At 39.3% G+C, this 18,517-nt stretch overlaps 1 non-coding gene across 1 annotated transcript; it reads right to left on the reverse strand.

Moving 5' to 3' along the window:
* Positions 1-8,183: 8,183 nt before the first annotated feature.
* LOC122220835 lies at positions 8,184-8,292 on the reverse strand. Its single transcript, XR_006203011.1, has one exon. It is a non-coding gene; the product is annotated as a U6 spliceosomal RNA (small nuclear RNA).
* Positions 8,293-18,517: the final 10,225 nt, after the last annotated feature.

The raw sequence follows: 18,517 nt of genomic DNA on the forward strand, positions 1-18,517 counted from the left end.
TCTCTATTTATTCAAGCAGAAAAAATTTATTTAAGAGCCACTATGTATGAAGCACTGTTCTATATGTTCGTGGGAGAAAATTGAGTAAGACACAGTATCTATCTCAAGGAATCCTAGTTTAATGTGGCTAGATAGCCAGATAAGGCAATCTAATGAAACATAATATGTGCACTCAGAGGACATAAAGCATTTGCATAGACATACAGGAGAGAATAGGCAACCGTACCTGAGAGGGGGATTCAGGAAAGCCTCAAAGAGCAAATAACATTTGAGCTGGGTTCTGAAGATGATTCACATAAATAGAAGGGATGGGGGAGGAGAAGAACCTTTCTGAGAGAAAATAAAGCATGTACAAGGCAGGAAGGTGAAAGAACATAGTCCCTTCGGGGAGCCATGGCTTCTTTGGCAGGAGCCCAAAGACTGTGCGAGGAAGTGGTATGTTATTGGCCTGGAAGTTTGAACATCAGTCAGAAGGTGAAGGGGGCTTGTATGCTATGGGGGTGGGGGTTAGATTTTTTTCTGAGGCAATGAGAATCCTGTTTTCAGATTATCATCCTGGCAAAAACAGAAAGCATGGATTAGAGGGAAGAGAGGCTAGAGGTAAGAAGTCCAGCCAAGAAACTGTTATGCAGTATGAAGGCAAAGGAGAGACATGTGAGAGGGATTTAGGAGGAGGCAGAATTGGTAAGACTTGACGGCCAGATGGACAGACCCAATAAGTAATTGTGGTCATGAAGAATGATCATGGTAGAAGAGGGTGGTGAGCAATGTCTGTCCCTTACCTAATGAGGTAACAAATACTAACTAAGCTCTTAGTTGGTATGGGGGCCCAGGGTGGGGGTGGTGAGCAGGAAAGTGGATACAGCAGTGGATAAAGCTTCTTCCCTGTCTCCAGGAGCTTGCCCTCAATCTCACTGTTCAAGGAGTGGTCTGAGGTCTGTGGACCAGCAGCATCGGCATCATCTGGCAGCTTGTGCAGTCCCTCAGGTCCTACCCTGGATGACTAAATCAGACTCAACTTTCTAACAAGATCCCAAGGTCAATTATATGCACATTAAAGTTTGAGAAGCACGGGACTAGGGTCACTCTTGGAACTTTTTACATGAGCAGGAGGATTACAGAGAGGGTAACAAGAGAGAAATTGCATAAAGCATAAATGTAAGTGCTGAAGGTTCAAATTGTTAATCTCAAGACTGTGGAGATTAATGTTTCTCTTTGCCTTGAAGTTTGTACCTGATCAGAATTGTGTCTAAGTACTGATTTTGACTTTCTGATCTTTCTTCCATTTCATATTTCTATTGCTGCCTTTTGTGTACATGTTGCACTTAAAGATCCATAGGAAATCATAAATTAAGTAAAGCCATTTTGGGGCAACTAAGATAACAAAAAAATAAATAGAAAATAACCAACTTGGGGTGCCTGGGTGACTCAGTTGGTTGAACGTCTGACTTCGGCTCAGGTCATGATCTCACCATTCATGGGTTCAAGCCCTGCATCAGGCTCTGTACTGACAGCTCAGAGCCTGGAGCCTGCTTTGGATTCTATGTCTCCCTCTCTCTGCCCCTCCCCCACTCACACTCTCTCTTTCTCTCTCTCAAAAATAAATAAACATTAAGAAAAATTAAAAAAAATAAACAACTTGTTCTCATTTCTCTGACATCTTCATGAACTCATTATTCCTGGAATACAAGAAGCGGGTGAGTATGGCTTTAATTAAGACTACGCTAAATTCTCTAGCTCCTAGGTCAGAGAAGAGACTTACAAGGATCAGGCAGGACATTTGGCCCTGAGGTTTGGTTTGGGAGCTAGGCAGCTCCAGGTGTAGAGCATGAGACTGGGTCATAGGCTGTTATGCCTCAGGAGCTGCCCTTTGCTCCAGACATGAACCCGGGTGGTTGTGGCTCTTACCTTGTCAGCCTCTCATCCATTTTGTTAGTATGTATTTGTATGAATGAAAACTTGATGTGGATCTACACATCTACTGTGGACAAATATTAATACTTTATTGAAATTATAAAGGCAAACCAGGCCATTAATAGAAAAGAAAAATTCTCTGCAAAATGCCTAAAACACACCAAGAAAAAGTACAGTGTATGTTGCCTTTTCACAAGCCTGAAATGGCATTCACCTCTAGAAAGAGGTTTAATTTAAGCTGTGACATGCACCATCAAACTCAAAACTTCCAAAATCTGATGATGTATTGGTTGCATCAAGAGCATAGTAGAAAGTAGATCACATTCTATTGCCCCTGTGATGACCGGAATGACTATGAGTTCCAGCAAAGATGTGACAGAGAAGAATGCATTAACTTCAGAAGCACAAAAGTGATGTGGTCTAAACAAATCACAGACGACTTTAGTGACAGTGTTAAGTTGTTTTTCAAGTACATAATAAATGATAGGGATATTCTGTTCTGAACTATTCTAGTTTCTATGAGCCACAGCTGTGAAGAGAATTTATTTCTCAGGGACAGGACAAAGACTTCAAAGCAGACAGAAACACAGCACACTCTGAAGGAATGGCTATTTTACATTACAGAAATCACTTTGGAGTGTTTTTTAAAATTTTTTGATGTTTATTTATTTTTGAGAGAGAGAGAGAGAGAGAGAGAGAGAGCATGAATAGGGGAGGGGCAGAGAGAGGGAGACACAGAATCTACAGAAGGCTCCAGGCTCTGAGCTGTCAGCACAGAGCACGATGTGGGGCTCTAACCTACAAACCACGAGATTATGACCTGGGCCGAAGTTGGATGCCTAACTGACTGAGGTTCCCAGGCACCCTGGGTGGTTTTTAATAATACTGTCCTGGGAGGCACTGACATGGACTCTTGTCCCAACTGCCACTAGATGTTTGGACTTAGACAAGTTATTTCACTCAATGTTCTCATCTGTAAAATGGGAAGCATCTGGAAGTAGACTTAATGGGTCCATCAAACCACCTGTAGTTATTTCTCTAGTTCCTGGGTATATAATAAATAGTTTGTCATCAGCTTGTAGAATTTCTATTTTTGTTCCTTGACCCATGGACTTTAGTATACTGCGTGTGGTAGTCAGGGTCAAATGGGAGTTCCTAATTGCCCTCTCCATCCCTCCTATACCAAAATTGCAAAGATTTGGGAGGCTAGAGTGGAGGGGTGGTGACTGTCATCACATTCTCATTTTACCCACTTGTCTGACCTATGCAGAAGATGTAGGGTTAGCAATGAATTACTCCGATTTAATTAGTGGGTGGCTTGAATTACAGTTGCTCCTCTAGATGTAATGTCTTTACTAGCATAAATAGATAAGTTCTTTGACACCTGTTATATAGCTACAGATCTGTCTACCCCCAAACTGCTTTGTCTTTTCATGACTCATTTCAAATTGGCCATCAGGGCTAACCATCAGCTTGTATTGCTTCTTTTTTTTATGTTTATTTATTTGAGAGAGAGAGAGAGAGAGAGTACCAAGCAAGCTCCATGCTGTCAGCACAGAGCCCAGTGCAGGGCTTGATCCCATGAACCATGGGATCATGACTTGAACTGAAATCAAAAGACTCAGACACTTAACTGACTGAGCCACCCACGCATCCCTTGTATTGTTTCTAACCCTTCCCGGAATCACTTCTCTTTCCCTAACTATTAGTCCCCAGGGATTAAGTCTCCTGTCCTGTTATTGATGTATTGACATGTTGAATGAAATATACTTTCCTTTGAGAAAATGCCTACCCTCGCCTTTCTGTCAAAGTTGGAGGCAGGGACTGGTGAATTAAGGAAAAGAACTGAAACAAACATGTTGTTTGACAGCTCAAGATGTTGATTTAACACAATAAATGCTTATCATCTTGTATGCTTTTTATCAAGATATCCTCATTCATCTACATAATCTTTTGATTTTAGAGTGAGAAAGAAACTTATAGAATATGACAGTGGATCATAGATTGATGGTTAGAATTCTTTTAAAACAGAGTATTCATTTTCTTTGAGTTGGGCAGAGACTGAAGAGAAAGCACCATATCTCACAGTGGAGGAGGAAGGAAAGTGGCAGGCAGTGACGCTCACAAGAAGTTTGTGTGTATTTAGGGGAAGGATGAAATCATAATGGGGGAGAGTCTTATGCCACTGATATCAAGCTTTTGCTCCTTAGTGCAGAGATTTCACATCTGTGCTGCTATATATCTTTTAAGTCTAAGCAAAGAACTCCTCTAGAAGGTTGGCTAAATCAAGATAATGAGCCTAGGAAGGGACATCTATGAAGGTAGCACACAGGGAGATTTTTCAGGTGCACCTGGAAGCATACTGCATTAATTGCCACTCACTTTGCTTACACTCGGGGTAACTGAGGGCAAGGAGCTGGCCTGGCCACTACAGGGGCAAGACCTTGGAACATCAAGACAGGAGGAATTCAAGAAGGAGGTGGTAGTGGTCAGTAGTTTCAGATACATAGAGGTAAACACTTATGAAGAGTGTTTACTTCAAACACTTATGAAGATGAAACTATTTACATGACTGGAGACAGAGACTGGGATCTCTGGGACTCCAAAATTATAACAAAAAGTGTCAAAGAAAGTGATGAAAAATTTCATGAGGCTCCCAGTGTTGGGAGGCCAGAACTTGTATCCCAGGAGTTTGTGTGGCTTGTGCTGCATTCTACGTGGGTCTCAAAGAGGCCAAGATTTGGTGCTGGGGAAGTTAAGAAGCTCCATGGGAAAAGCAGTGTGATACCTAAAACATCAGATTTGCATGTTTGATCAAGGCTCACACAAAATAGTGTACAATGGGATTGGGGGCTGGGGATATGCATTTCCTTAAGACCTAATCTCTTTTTTATTGATTACATCAAGTTGTAAAATTAAAATTGGCACCACACTTTGTCAGACCCAAAGTTGCTTAATGTTTATATACTAGAGGGCAGTTGTACTTCTTTCAGGATCATTGAAGTCCTACTGGTGAGGAACAAGAATAGTAAAAAATAGACTAAAACATATTTTTGTGAAAAAAAAGAAGAGAACTCTAAATGCGGATATCTTGGCATTCAAGCTATTGTACCTTAGCCTAGTATCAAATATCTGGTAACACGTGGGAAATGGGCATTTCAAAGTATTCTGGTTCATTTCTAGTTTACTCTATTACATTTTAATATTAATATGTAGCTATTTTAATGCACTTTTTTTTCTTGATTCAGCTGGTTCATGGATAGGCCTCTTCTACAGAAGCAAGATCCCACACTAATGTAGGTGCAAATGATTGCCTGTAATATATGAATGGGCTTTATTATAAGTGTTATTGGCACTCAAAGGCTATCACTGGTAGATAGCCTTCCAGATGAGGCCTCCAACATCTATTTAATCCATTTTTTAGCTACTGAAAGAGACCTGGTAGGAGTGGAGATCACTTGGACATTAAGCCTGAGCTTCCTATAAGCCCCTAGAGCCCCCGGGCTGTATACCCCCAACAGCCTGGCCACCAAACCTGGGAGCTCTGACAGTGGGACGAGGAGGAAAGGACAGACTCAAACCCACAGGTAGGGAAAGGGGTGGGGAGAGATGGGCAGTCAAGCACTGTCACTCCATGATGAAGCCTTGAAGGCTGAAGACTGCCTGAAAATCGTCAGTTGTCAACTTACTGCTGGTGCAGACCCAATAAAGCAGATGCCTGGTTTGTTCAAAAATAGAAAGATAGGTGGGTGGGTGATATTATAGAGTAAAGAAAGCAGTGAAGTAGTGTTTTTTTCTTCTTCTTCCCCTTGTTTTATCATATACCTGTCTCAATTTGACATTATTTTTAAACAGACTATCTACTCCTATGCTGGAAAGGGAGAGTGTTCAGATATGCAAATTTGAGCTATATTAAATGAATAGAAAGGAAGGCTGTGATCAAATGATAACATTTTCTCCCTACACATAGTTTCCATTTTTATCTATTCCCCAAGCTCCTCAAATTTTTAAGTTCGTATTTTTGTTCTTATTTGAAGAAAGGTAACTATTTTCCTGGATAGACTTGTTACCTTTAGAAAAGGACCCATTGCAAGACATTGGGAATTTGCTGCTTCTTTTCACTGAAGAAAAAATATTGTATAACTTCATAGAACTTAAGCTTAAATATATATTTTTAGGTAGATACCAAAAGGAATGTTTAAGTTTTCCTCTTTTACCTGTCAAAGTGCATTCTTATTAGGGGTCTGTAGGGTTAAATAACAAAGGAACAGGCAAGGGATACACAGGGCTTGGGAAAAGTTATTTTTTGTTGGAAAAACTACATTGGGTTAACTCCAACCTACACTTAAACTAGGGCAGCACACAGCTACAGAACTTACTGCAAAGTCTGTGTCCTCATGCCCCTGTTGTACATAACACTCCTTTTTTTTGTGGCTAACATACATCTTAACTTCTCAAGCTCCTTAGTTACAAAAACATTTGTATTTTATTTTTTTAAATTTTAAATGTTTACTTATTTATTTGAGAGAGAGAGAGAGCAAGCCAGGATGAGGCAGAGAGAAAGGGAGAGAGAAATCCCAAGCAGGCACCACTCTGTTAGCACAGAGCCTGATGTGGGGCTCGAACTCACAAACTGTGAGATAATGACCTGAGAAGAAACCAAGAGTTGACTGCTCGACCGACTGAGCCACCCAAGGTGACCCTATTTCTATTTTATTTCAGTAAGAAAACCTCCATTTGAGAACACGTGACACCCAGCTCAGAAGTGTTTCTTCCTTACTCTTATTGCTCTGATAAGTCCTCCAGAGGTAGAGCCCACAAATTAGTGGCAGCTGCCTGTTGAGAAGACACTCTGTCAAATTAAACAATTTAACATTCTGCAGTATGACATGAAATTCCTATTCTTAATAGTTGTCACAAAGTTGCATCACGAACTACAGACAGGTACATGGTTCAGTCGTGAGTTGTCAGAGTTACACTGGTTAGAGACCTTACTTGAGGGACCAGACCTAGTGAGGGTTTTGATGAGAGACACTTGTGGTTTTGATGGAATACCTGCATGGAGTTCCATATATGCAGAACTCAAGAGTGACTTCCCTGAAGATCCCTGTCTATGTTGGTGTTTGATCATCTCAACTCCAATAGAATCTCTTGAGGTTATCAGTGAGTATTCTTTTGGCCAGGGATCTATGTCACATAATGTTTTATAGTTCTCAGGAGATTTGGTAACCTGCAAAAGCCTTTCTTTGAAGAAATGTCCTTGCAATCACAATTCTGTTTAAATTCCTTGGCAGTAATTTTCTATCATATACTCTTTTGTAAATGCAGACCCCAATCTACTCAATCTACTTCCTTATTGGCCTAATATAAAAGAATTTCCAAATTAAATATTATAAAAGTTATCATCTTTAAGTCCTTGTTATATCACATTATCGCAATCGTAAAATTTATAGTATTATTTCAAATATAATAAATAATTCATGACAATGAAAATAATCATTAATTACTACTTATTTCACAGCATCCCAAATTTCAAATGGTATTGCTATTGCTCAGGGGTAGGCTCAACATTATAGGGAGATGGGGAACAGAGGTGTCCTTAAGTGATACTTCCCTGATCCAACATCTGGTTCATGGGCTGAGGATCTTGAGAAATAAATAAGAACTGGAGTTTGGGAAGAAAAGCAACACTCAGAGATTGAGACTGTGGAATGGGTCAGGCCAGATTTTTTGTTGTGTTGTTTGGCAACTACGGGTATCTGTATTGTGTTATGCTACCCATTTTTACAACTGTGGGATTGGTGAAATGGGATTTTTGTTTAATTAGTAAGATGGGCTTTTAACTCATGTGGCCACAACAAACGGGTTTAGGTTTTAAAGTATAGGCTGCTTCAGTGTGGCTTGGTATTACAAGAAAGGCAGGATGGGATTAGACCTTTTAAGCATTGGTTAGGCAAACAATATTTGCTCCATTGACAGTGTTTTCCAGCCAGGTCAGTAGTCAGGAATTTTGATGTCAAAGGATCTACGTTCTGTACATCTTACAGAGCAGCCGTGGTGTTTGAGATTGCAGTTTTACCTGCCAGGTCTATGTAGGCTGTCCTGGACTGGCTGCCTCCATTCCACTTACATTGTAGAGTAAGAGAGGACAAGAGAGGCTCTAGGCTACGTTTGAGTTTATGTGGTTTAACATAAGTGTGGGTTATTTGCTACCATATTACTTTAAATTGGCTCTGGATTTATCTTTTCTTTCTTTCTTTTTTTTTTTTTTTTAATATGGAAGCTTCATAGATTTGCAGGTCATCCTTGCACAGGGGCTGTGCTATTCCTCCCTGTATTGCTCCAATTTTCCAGTGTATGTGCTGCTGAAGCGAGCACTGGCTCTGGCTTTCTTAATGACAGAATCTCTATCTTTGACCTTAGTTTTCAGAGAGCTAAGCTCAGGGTTGAACCAAAGAAGTGTGGTAGATTTCACTAATGAAACAATACAAGGGTTTTTAAGCCCTTATTATGACAAAAACATGCCAAATTTTTCAATGGATATAAATGAATTAATAAAATTATTGCAGACCCAGAACCTAGGAAAATAATAAAAAAGGTGTTTTCCAGGAATTCCCTGATCAGATTTGCCCAGAAAATAAGTAAGGAACTGGAATAATCTGAAAATAATTCTTCAAATAGAGAAGTCCTATTCAGTCCAACAAAAGTTATGGAAAAAGTAAACATTTAAAAGGCTGATGAACAAAAAGAGAAAGAGAGAACCTTAAGTGGAGCACAGATATAAGAAGATAAGCAGGACAGGTATGAAGGGAAAAATGAGACTTTGAGGGCTTGAGGTCAGTCCTGACCATGTAAAGGGGAACATAAGATGTACCTACTGTTAAAGGTACTATTTGTAGAAGAGGGCTTGTAACTAGATCAGTTACTAGATCAATAAAGCTAAATAAACATCAAACAATATAACAGAGAAAGAGGAGCAACATTTCAAGCACAGACTAGAATGATTGCCTGAGGGAACCAGTCCCCAGGACACAGTGAGAAAGGCCTTTTTTTTTTTTTTTTAAGTTTTCATTTATATTCTAGTTAGTTACCTTACAGTGTAATGTTTTAGGTGTACAATATAGTGATTCAACACTTCCGTACATCGCCTTGTGCTCTTCATGACAAGTGCACTCCTTAAATCCCCATTACCTATTTAACCCATCTCCCCACCTCCCCTCTGGTAACCATCAGTTTGTTCTCTAAGTTTCAGCTGTAGAGTCTAAACCAGGAGTGGGTGAGAGGCCACCATTACTCTTTATTGCTGATTGTCCTCTCGTTTCCCAAGGTAGCATATTGCCTACATCCCAAATTCTGGTCACTACACCATCAAGAGGAGAGGATAAGGTCTATGTACATAAAAACTCTTCAAACAGAGACTCTTCAACCACTAGGAATGGTCAAGTAGACTTCTCAAGAAGATCTGAAAGATGAGAAATATTAAGTTCTAACAGTGATATGGTGGCATTCATAGAACACAATGGGTAAAAGCAGAAGAAATAATGATATAATTTATTTAACTAGTTGTTTAGTATTTTGTTGTTTAGAATTACTTTTATACACTCCATTTCCTTAGGGTCTCACAATGCCCTGTGATACAGGATTGATTCCTTTCAGAATTATCAGTGATGGAACTGAAGCTCAGCAGGTTGTTACCTGCTAAAGGGCATTCAACTAGTAATTGAGTTACAATCCAGATTTCTGAGTTATGCCATTTATTTCATTCCTCTGAACCGCACTATTCTTCCCAACCTTAAGATGTGTTGCTGAGCTTGAAGAATGAGCAGTGGTCACATAGGATCTGGGTAGTATAGTAAGATAAAAATATTTTGCACTAACAGTATGAAAGAGAGCAAGTGATTAAATTTGATACTTTGGTGTTTTAAGAAATCATTGAAGAATGACTCTATTTGGTTTGAGGGACTAACAGTGTTTTAAACCAAGATTTTAAACATATTTGAGCAGATTCAGAAAATTCTTGCACATTCCTCCTCCAGTCAGCCTGCACAGTTATTATTATGAATAATTTATATTTCTCTAGGGGATTTTGCTATTTATTGCTCTTAATTATTTGCTTTTCAAGTGCCACTATAGATTCCCTGGGAAAACCCTTGAGAGAAGGAAATTGTCATGCTGGGGGAAGCATCAGCCTCATGACTCGCTGGCACTAAAGCCACAGGTCTGTGGGTGACAGCAATTACCCTTCATTAGCCCAGCAGAGCTGGTGGAGCAAAGTTCTGCTAAATGGGCACTTGACATGGGCATTAGCTTTATCTTTTCTGAAGAAAAATTACTTTGGGGGAGAGTGTACAAAAATAGAAATGGAACATTGAAAAGAGAGAAGAATCACAAGCTGTTTTTATTCTTTGTACTAAATCAAATAATGTTTTATTAAATAGCCTTAGAACAATGTGGGTACAGAAAGGATAAGTTGGGGGATGCTGATATCTGGGTTCTGTTACAAAGGTGCCATTAGCCCACTAGGATTTTTTATGCCATCGATTCTTAATTTGTAAAATGGTGTAGGAGGTGATTATGAGGAAGAATTGAGCCAACTATAGGAAGTCTTAGTTCAATACCAGGGAGGTGAGACTGAACAAAAGACAGTCTAACTACAGGAAAAGAAATGCCCTGAAGAGATTTACTCAGGCAATCCTGGTTAAATCCCTAATCTCTCTAGTTATCCTTTTAGCATCCAGGGAAAACTGGTTAATACTTAAAGTTCTCTAGGATCATAGGAACTGAATGATTGTGAGTGACTCAGATCTGCTGCTACAGCTCTAGAGTGTCTCCTTATACGGCTGGGGGAATTGTGGAAGGGTGATTCTGAGATGCAAAGGAGTACCCATCTGGGTCATAGATGATACCCAGATGGCACACATTAATATCAGTCGTCTGTGGCTTACAGACTTTTTGTCATTACCAGTTTCTGACCAGTTGTTAAATATTTTTAATTTTTAGCCTAGTCTGGGGGTGACCTTAGAGTTCAAGAGAGCTATTGACCATCTGTTTGAACTTATTAGCCTCTTAGAACCTGAGTTTTTAATGAGAAGGTTATGCTACAGGACCTCTACATTTTTTACTAATGCGTGCCTTCTCTGGTGTTCTGAACTATACCTCAGACTCTCATCTCCTGGGGTTCTGGTCAAAAAGTTAGTTCCCAAAACACAGTATATAGATATAGATACAGATAGATAGATAGATATAGATATAGATAGATATATAGATATAGATATAGGTATAGATACATTACACCACTAAATACCCATAAACCACTATTCTAATGAACCGGAAGAGTCAAGCTGATAGTTCTCAAGAGAGTAGGTAATTTGGATACAAAGACACCAACATGATTCTCTGCACAAATCCAAGAAAAGTATATATGCAGGTTGACCTTAAAATCAACAGAAGATCATGCTGATATGCTATATTGCTTTTATAAAAAGCACAACATCATAGGCAGCAATAGAGCTCTAAAATTAATTTGAATCATTAATGAGATAAGAGTAAATAAAACATTATTTCTATTCATAAAACCAAGCCCCACTCTGTTGATTTGGGAAGGAGTAAAGAATCAGCAAGTGCATGCTTATTTTTTTTAATTTTTTTAACATTTATTTATTTTTGAGACAGAGAGAGACAGAGTGTGAATGGCGGAGGGTCAGAGAGAGAGGGAGACACAGAATCCACAACAGGCTCCAGGCTCTGAGTTGCCAGCACAGAGCCCAACGCGGGGCTCGAACTCATGGACCTCAAGATCATGACCTGAGCCTAAGTCAGACACCCAACTGACTGAGCCACCCAGGCGCCCCAGCAAGTGCATATTTAGATAAGTATGTTGGCAATAGAGGAGTGTGTATGTGTATATATATATACACACATTGATAAATGAAGTCCTATTTTTCCTTCATGTTATAAGTTGCAGTACTATGTTCCTTTTGAAAGCTAAAGATTGACGAGTGTGTGTGTGTGTGTGTGTGTGTGTGTGTGTGTGTGTACATTTTGAACAAGTAGAGGAACCTGCCTGGAAAAGCTAGGTCACTGGTCACATAGGTTCATGACTCATGGAAGGACACTGCCCTCCAGAGGCTGGCCTCACTCTCTTTCCTCCAGATTCTACTTGGTCTGCACAGGCGCCGATGCTGGCACCTTAGTGAAGTCTGTACAAAGCAGGTGTAGCATCACTGTGATATTCAGGGTAGTGCTTCCAACCTGTTCCTCTGGGGTGCAAACTGAACTGCTATTTGTCACTCCCATGAACAAGTATGTAATACTTGAGTTAGAAATAAAATGATAATTGTCCTTGTTAAAACTCTAGAGTCAGATATGGGGGGATGAGCCCTAAAGTGAATAAAAAAACAGCTAAGACCCTTGCTTATCTCAGGATACTTCGGCACAAATGAATTGTCCCTGATAATATGGAGCTTCACCTCTGAAGAGATGCTGTGATGGTTGATTTTATGTGTCAATTTGACTATGTCACAGGGTGCGAGGATATTTGTTTAAACATTATTTCTGGGTGTGTCTCCGAGGGGTTTTCCTGTTAGATTAGCATTTGAATTGGTAGACTGAGCAAAGCAAATTGCCCTCTCACACTGAATCATCTAATCCAGTGAGGGCCTAAATAGAACATAAAGGTAAAGGAAGTCAGAATTCACTCTCTCTGCCTGAGCTAAGACATTGACCTTCTCCTGTTTTCCTGTTCAGGCTTTACTATGAGTTCTACTGGTTCTCATGTCTTTGGACTTGGACTGAAACTATAACCCTGGATTTTTTGGGTCATCAGCTTTCAGACAGCAGATTGTAGGACTTCTCAGCCTCCACAATTGCTTGAGCCAATTCCTTATAATAAATCTCTTTATACTAGGAATCTCTTTCTAATAAAGTCTTTTTCCATATATTGATTCTATATCTTTGGACGACCCTGGCTAGCACAGGTGTACTATGCCTGTATTTCCAAAGTCACAACCAGGTGGGACAAGAGCCATTTGGTCAGTGGGAAGTAATGTTCCAGTAATGTCCATGGGTACCAATTGATACAGACCCAAAGATAGTAAGTCTGCTTCTCTACTGCTAGCATTTGGTGATTGTCTCACTTCCAGATTGAGTGTTGTGAACCAGGAGGTAGCACTTTCTTAGCTTTTCTGGCACTAGAGACAGCAGTTTGAAATTATGGGGAAGGATTGGCCTCTAATATTACATATGATTTTTGGCAGATCCTGACCTATTCTACTTTGTGTATATTAGGGGCAACAAACACTTTTTAATCCAGAAGCAATAAAGAAAAAACTTGTATAAAATTATGATAATAATAGACTGTCTGAATCCAGAAGTCAAAAGTGTCTGCAATCTTGGGTGGGAGGAGCTAGAAGTCTGTTTCTTGGGTGGGATGGTGAAGTAGGTCTTCAGGAAAGACAGCAAAAGCTGGATCAGGACTAGGGATTGGCTGAGCACCCACCACGCCCCCTACACAGACCACAGTTCTCCAAGGAAGAATGAAAACCACTCATTTATGCACCTCATATTTATTAAGTGCCTATCTTGTGCCAGACACTATTCTGGGCACTAGCTGTGATCAGAGCACGTTAAAATCTTGCTTTCTTTCATTTATATTCCAGTGGTGCTCAATCAATATCTAAGAAATAGCTACTGAGAGACAGTATAGTGTATTGGAACAGGAATGGGCTTTGGAATCAGGCAAACCATTTAGATCCTGGGTATTGCTGGGATAGTTAAACAAATAAACAAAACAAAAAAAACTTCTTTCAATCTCAATGTCCTAATGAATAAAATGGGGACAATAATACTGTTCTGCATGATTCTTGTTAAGAATTGGCAATAGCGTATATAAAATCCTTGGCCCAGGTCTAGTATGTAGGTGAGACTCCACCCAAGGAATTTTTATTGCCATTGTTGGCAGATAGAATTGCTTAAAGACTGAGGGGAGGAAGAGTTAGTATTTATCTTTTCCCCAACTCCCATTTGCATTGCCCTATTTATTATTCCTTTTTCTTAGAGTATTTGGAAACCAGTTTTGCTGCCCTCAGTTTTGCTGCCCTTCTAGCTATTGAATGGGAAATGGGAAGCATTGAAGAGACATAAGACAAGAAGCATGATACAGATCATAAGATACAGAGCTAGTGAGTAGTGACTGCTAATGCATACTTGCCCAGAGGAGAAATGGCATCCCTTCAGTGTTACCCTCTTGCTGGTTTCCCTAGGTGAGTCTGTCAGAAAGTAGCACAACAGGTATGTTTCCAATACATTCTTCAGAGAGTACAAGTGTTGGAAGCTCCTATTTCTAGGACTCAGGTGGGAACTCAAGGAAGAAAAGATTACTCTTATACTTAACTTACTCTTATTATCATTACTGTTGTTTGTTTTTCTGTCTGTTAATAGACAGATGGTCCTAATTCTCACTTAGAAGATCCCAAGAGATGTGTAGAATGCCTCCATAGAAGTCAGGGAGAAAATAAATACACCTTGAAAAGAAGCTCAAATCTCATATTCTTAGAGATTTATCTTTTTTCTCTGTCTCTCCATCTGTCTGCATGTCTGTGTCTCTTTGGCCACCCTGTGAATACTTTCATATATATTAATTATGAATGACACTACCCATTGGAGCTATTTACCTTCTCTGTTTGGCATTAAGACAACCTGAGTTCTCCACCCCACCACCAGCACTAGGGAAACCTCCCTGGTACCGACAGTACCTTGCTTTACTTGGCAGAATCATACTATTTTAATTACAGATGTTGTTTATGACATTCCTATAAGAGCAAAGAACCTTGTTTTTTCATGTGCTGGGTTTATTTATTCACTTGTTTTTTACCAGTAAAGAATCTCATTTGTCATTCTGGTTGCTTTTATTTTTTAATTTCTTAAAATAATGATGACCTGTGTTTAAATTATTAGAAAAATTTCTTCATCTGGAATGAGGAAATCATTGTTCAAATAAAATTTTTCAAAACAAATCTTTCCCCTGACAATTTGTTATACTCTCCTGTAAATCCCAAGGATAAACTTTCTTTCTGTGCATGGGGAAAAAAAAGATAGAAAAGATTTAATCTAAAGCATCAGTCTCAAAATTATGGGTGAACAGGGGGAGGCACCATTCCTGAGAGGCTATTGGGTAGGTAGTTAATTCCTACCCAACCAATCTCAGTTCACTGATTCATGATCTAATGCAAAATATGGGAAGGGAAGGGAGGCTACAGGAGGTTGAGAAGATTCATAAAAATTGATTTGTGTTGTGCTTGGAGGCAGGACTTCTGATTAGCATGTAAACAGTATGCTATTTCCTTACCTAATGGCCATACCTTTATTTGTACTATTCAATTACAAAAAGAAAATCAGTAGATGTGAAATAATCTTGGACCTGGCCTTTTGGAATTAAAAATATATAAATTGGGGAAGAGAGACTGAATTGAGGATCAATAGAAGCACCTGAGCCCACTCCATGAGGTTGACACAAATTCATGGGTTATTGTGGCGTCAGAAATAGGAGATGGTTCTTTGTACACTTGGGCAAATGGAAGCAAGGTAAAAGTAGCAGAACTGAAATGTGCAGACCATTCTCAGAAGCAATTAATCTACAGAGACTCTGGAGTTTGGATTTGTGAACTAGAATGCCCACAGGATCCAGGCAGGGATTATAAATGAATGAGACAGATAAAACTCTTGTAAACAGCAAAAGACATCAGGAAAGCTCCCATCAGGGAGCTCATGCCCCATGTGAAAAGATATTTGTGTTCAGTCTCTAGTGCTACCATGTGAAGTTAGGTTGCAACCATGCCACGAGGGCACACACAAAAATTGTGTCTTTCCACAATGTCAGGTTTATTCAATCGTAAAGCAAAGTTAACATAATTGTAAAGCAGTTTCAGGATTACAAACTCAATGACATTTCACTGCACATTTAATTTGGCTTCCTACACATCACACAAAACAAAGCATAATACAAAGTCACACAACAAACGATACAACAAGGGGTAGGAAGTTAATGAACAAAAAATGAAGTCAGTCCATGAATGTCCAATAGAGATGAGGCCTTTGGTCTGGGTCAGTTCTTGGCACTTGCTCTTATTATGTTTAAGCAGTGGAGAATCTCTGTTCTGTTCAGAGATCAATTGGGCAGAGCCTTCAGCAGCAGTTGCTGTTTTGGTGTGGTCAGACATGAGAAGGTCATTGTCTAGAAAGTCTGACAGTTTGCTGCAAATATCCTCCCTTTTTAAAGGAGCTTAATCAGTCTTGGGCCTTTGCAGACTGCCAGTTACCATTTCTGGGTGTGATCATTCTGTCTGGTTTTGGTAATATCTGATCTTACCTGCAACACTATTGCTTGCTTATGTCACTGCCTGACATTAGTCACTGCTTGACATGAGTGACTCCATCTTACTCTCTACAGGTTATGAGCCCAGTAGTGCAAGATCCTGCAAGATTTTAAAGAATTTATTTAAAGAGGATTTCATGTGCAGTCTCTCAATTCTAAATGCTGTCAACTAATTTAAATTTAAAAAAGTTTTGTAGGTTAGACAATATTTCTATGACTTGAATTTAGGCCATAGGCCACTCTGCTGTCTGATCAGGAATGATGGAGGTTTATTTGAGCAAGGGAAGTAACAATTATTCTTTTATTCTTCCATTTAACATCTATCTGTTGGGTGCTTGCTATATTCTAGATTCTGTGTCATAGTACAAGCCTTCATAAAACTTTCATCCTAGTGAGGAGACAGAGGATGAATGAAAAAAGAAATCAGGGACATAATTCAGGTAGTGATAAGTTTTATGGAGAATATAAATCAGGCTAAGGGGACAGAGGAGGGTGGAGGGTGCTATCTTAAATATCATTGGCAAAGATCTCTATGAGTAAATTCTATCAGAACACAGACCTACATAAAGTAAGGGGGTACGTTGTGCAGTGTGTGTATATGGAGTGGGAGGTGGAAGGGGGAAGCCTCAGGCAGAATGCAAAGGCCCTGAGGGAAAAGTGTGCTTTAGTGTATTGTATTTGGAGGAAGAGGCCAGGAGTACTGTAGCAAAGTGACCAGCAGGACAGTCAGAATCAGAAGTAACAAGAAGTCATGTCACATGGGCCACATAGAACTTCTGTTAAATTCTGCCCTTCTTTCAAGTCCATTTGAAGTAGGGATATTTGAAACAATAGGGAAAATATTGATAGTTTTGAAGCTAGATGATGGGTACATGGGTTACCAGGGGGATTGTTGTATTTTCTACTTTTGTGTAAGTTGGGTAATTTTTTTTTTTAAATTTGAAAAAGTTCCAGCTCATGTTCTATATTTCCCTTTCTTGTTCTGGTTGTGTATCTGAACTTCCAAAATACCTTTTTTTTTTAAATAACTCAACCAAAATGGTGCCTTGATTTTATAATTTATTCATTGTCCTTTGTGTGTCTTCTCAATTAATTTGTAAGTACCTGAAATCATGACCATGATTTATATTTCTTTTTTGTCTTAGCATTTGGCAAATTGCCAGACTCACAGAATTCACTCAATAAATATTAATTGATGGGTGAATTCATCCAATATTTGAGTGTCTACTTTATGCCCTGCTGTGTGATAGATGAGGGTGAGAGAAGATACTAAGATATGATTCTTGCACTCTAGGAACTTCCAATGTTCAGGCAGACCCCTATGATACAGGGCAGAATTTGTTAGGGTGGATGTAGAAAATGTAAAGGGGGACTCAAAGGGCTAGAATGCAGAGAAAATGTTGACTATTTCATATAAAACTGCTCTCTTCATCCTCACAGTCTTCACATGCTGGATACCAAGTGAAAGCAAAATGAAACAAAAAAATAAAAACTTGTATTCCGATATGGTGATCTTAATTTGATGTGATAAACTTTTAACAGTTCCTTTGGGCTATGCTCAATGTCTTTAAGAAAAAAAAACCCACTAGTTTCTTAGATATATTTTTTTCTTTTTCTCTCTCCATGATCAAAGCAAAAATTTCACTGGACAAAGTTTAACTGGTAAGGAAGATTTTATTTAAGGCTATTGCAATAGGGGTGAGAGATCAGAACTCAGTCTAAACTCAACCCTGCTGAAACAAAGAATGTGAGGATTTTTAAGTATCAGCATTAAAGGGAGAACAAAGGTCACCTGTGTTTGCCTCTTGGCTTTACCCAAAGGAAAAGTAAGCTTTCTCATGTCTTTGAGGCAGAAGGTAGTTTTATAACTGAAGTACCTGCGGAAGTTAGGCTCACAGGAACCAGGAGATAGGGGTGCTATCTTCCCCAGTGCTTACATTTCAAAATGATGGCTCCTAAATCCTTGAAAAAGACATTTCTATGTTGTAAAACCAGCAAGAAAAAGATTTACATATATCTCAAAAAGGCAGAAAAAGAATTTATGATAATAAATTTTCTTAAGTAAATGCTATAGGGAAAGGGAGGTCAGGGCTTAGAGCCCGGAAGAAGCCTGTCTAATGTTTAGTCAGGCTGAGGGCTATCTTGGTCACTACACTTTCCTCTCCAACATGGCATCTAGGGTTATGGGAAGGTATGTGGCTTGTGTAGTAACTTGGTGACTGGGAAGATGTG

The sequence above is a fragment of the Panthera leo genome, chromosome B2 (genome assembly GCF_018350215.1).
Source record: "Panthera leo isolate Ple1 chromosome B2, P.leo_Ple1_pat1.1, whole genome shotgun sequence".
NCBI classification, from domain to species: Eukaryota; Metazoa; Chordata; class Mammalia; order Carnivora; family Felidae; genus Panthera; species Panthera leo.